Source organism: Arachis duranensis, chromosome 4 (assembly GCF_000817695.3).
Source record: "Arachis duranensis cultivar V14167 chromosome 4, aradu.V14167.gnm2.J7QH, whole genome shotgun sequence".
Classification (NCBI taxonomy): domain Eukaryota; kingdom Viridiplantae; phylum Streptophyta; class Magnoliopsida; order Fabales; family Fabaceae; genus Arachis; species Arachis duranensis.
The window spans coordinates 107,655,858-107,658,418 of NC_029775.3; the positions used below are offsets into that span (position 1 = coordinate 107,655,858).

At 23.9% G+C, this 2,561-nt stretch overlaps 1 long non-coding RNA gene across 1 annotated transcript; it reads right to left on the bottom strand.

Moving 5' to 3' along the window:
* Positions 1–161: 161 nt before the first annotated feature.
* Positions 162–1,108, bottom strand: LOC107485668 (uncharacterized). The gene is made up of 2 exons (XR_001591522.3): positions 969–1,108; positions 162–474 (listed from the first exon to the last, which is right to left on the bottom strand). It is a non-coding gene; the product is annotated as an uncharacterized LOC107485668 (long non-coding RNA).
* Between the last annotated feature and the right edge of the window lie 1,453 nt (positions 1,109–2,561).

The window sequence follows — 2,561 nt, forward strand, 5'->3', positions numbered from 1 at the left end:
ATATGCTTTTTTATTTTTAATTGAGTAAAGTTATTTTTTTCTATCTGAATTGATTAGATCTATATAACACGATAATTTTTTATCTTTCTATTGTTAATAAATAATATAAGTTTTTCACACATAATTTTTTCTTTTTAAATGTTGAGACAAACACATTATCATAATAGAAGCATTATGTAAATTCATATATATATTTATTGGTTTAATGGGGTCCACACCTCTATATGTAGATCCATCCCTACATTATCCATTATTTAAATATTTATTGAAAAGGAGACAATGCTGTAAAAGTAAGAGCACAAATTTAACATGGATAATAACAAATACAATCTTCTATTGCATTGCAATGACCAGATGCTCGCCCTCCATGTATTCTCCTGCAGTCGCTGTTGCATGTGTTTTCTATACAGCCTCCTTCACTCTCTGTTTGTTGACACTCTCTTGCCTCTGATACTTTCAACAACCTTTCATTGTCTATGCATATTTACACATCAACCATATAAAACCATTAGTACTTTGATGTAAAAATTTAACTATGCTTAAAGAATATGTTTGCTTTGAGTTTTTTATTTTCTATTTTTAAAATTTTGTAAAAAAAAATATAAAAATAAGATTTTATTATTTTGGTTATTTTCTCTTATTCCATCATAAAATCTTTAAGAGAGAGAATATTAAATTAAAAATAAAAATACAAATAAAAAACATCCTTAGTATTTAACTATTTGGTTTGAGAAAATACTTTTTGTTTTTATTTTTAATATTTTTAGTTTTAGGATTTTATTGAAGAAAAAATGAAAATAATAAAATTTTATAAGTAAATAAACCTAAATCAGTTTCTAATTATTTTTAACAATATAAAAAACCATTCTTCTTTTTAATAATAAAATAAATTATAAGGCAAATAGTCTCATTTTCGTGCAACAGAATAAGAAAAATTAAACTTTATTTATTAGATAATTAAAACATACCGATGCCAATGGAGAAAATAAAGAGAACGATGAGAACATAAGTAAAGGCCTTCATCTTAATTCTTATTAGGCTGAGCAACCTTCACTCTTCAAGGTTGCCTTGTTAGGTACATGAAACAACTCATACATGTCTATCCATATATATAAGCCTTTGATGGCATGGAAGAATGCTAGAGTGCGTTATTAGAATAAAGTAAATAAAGAAATTGAGATGATGGTTAAATGATGGGAAAAAATAATAAATTTTGATGATCTTTTAATATTTTATTTATTTATTATAATATATTAAAATTAATTACATTTTACTAGAATAAGAGGAGGGTACTTCTTGTTATGGTACCTAATTAATTTTGTAATTATTTCATTATTAAAGTCAAACCACATAATTACCATTTTTAATAACGATAATATTAAAGAGTTAAAAGAAGTCAGAATTTATTTTATTTATTATTTATTAATTATTTTATTAATTGTCATAATAATTAATAAATGATAAATAAGATAAATTTTAATTATTTTTAGTTAGTTTTTTTGTTGTCAAATATTTTAGTTCTAATAACAATTAAAACTTTAAGAGGTTAATAAGTAGAATTTAATTTTAATAAATTGATAATATAAATGAAATTTACATGTATATTTAATTACTTATCATTATATTAGCAACAATAATTACTTTTAACAATTAATACCTGAATGGTCATTTAAAATAACGGATATATAATTGAACGACAATATAAAATAGTTTATACTCTCAGCATATCAAAATTAAATTCTTAATAAGTATCCTAAGGACATTAATTAAGATGAGAAAAAGATCCACTAATATAAAAAAATTATAAAACAATAAAATAATGAATTAATTACTATTCAATTTGTAATATTAATTGCGTGTACATTATGGACTTCACCACCTTAATTTAAGGTGATTAGATTTGTTTGGTAGTTAATGAAAATTATAAAAAAAAAAACAAATAAAATGAAAATTTCAATTTACTTGTAATATAATTATTAAAAAATAAAAAAATCTAATAATAATTTTAAACAAAGTCTTAAGAGTAGCACTTGTTGGTGAAAAATTATATTATAAATTGTGTATATTTTTTAATAAACTAACTAATTAAAATAAAAAATTAAATTCTTAGTAAAACGTTTGCATTTTTCATTTTAAAAGTAGATATCGCATTATAAGAAAGACGTTAAATACCGTCGAATTTAGCGGCAAACATTAGCAGTGATTTTACTGGCGGATTTCTATTTTTGACGGTAAATTTGTCAGTAATAATTGGAGGAAATATGAGAAAGATAGGCGCAAAATTTAGCGTCGGATTTACCGTCAAATTTTTTCGACGATAAACACGTTTAGTGGAATGCTGTGTTTTGACGACCCACAATGCATTACCATCGACTTTATCCACTAGTAAATTTGATAGTAATGGTGTCTTAAATTTGAATTGCGAACTCTTTTCTCCTTCATCTCTCTCTCTCTCTCTCTCTCTCTCTCTCTTCTCTTCTCTCTGTGAACACCTCTGTAAGGCCCAAAACCTTTGAAAAGTCTTATTATGATCAAGTCTCAAATCATATAGTTATTTATAG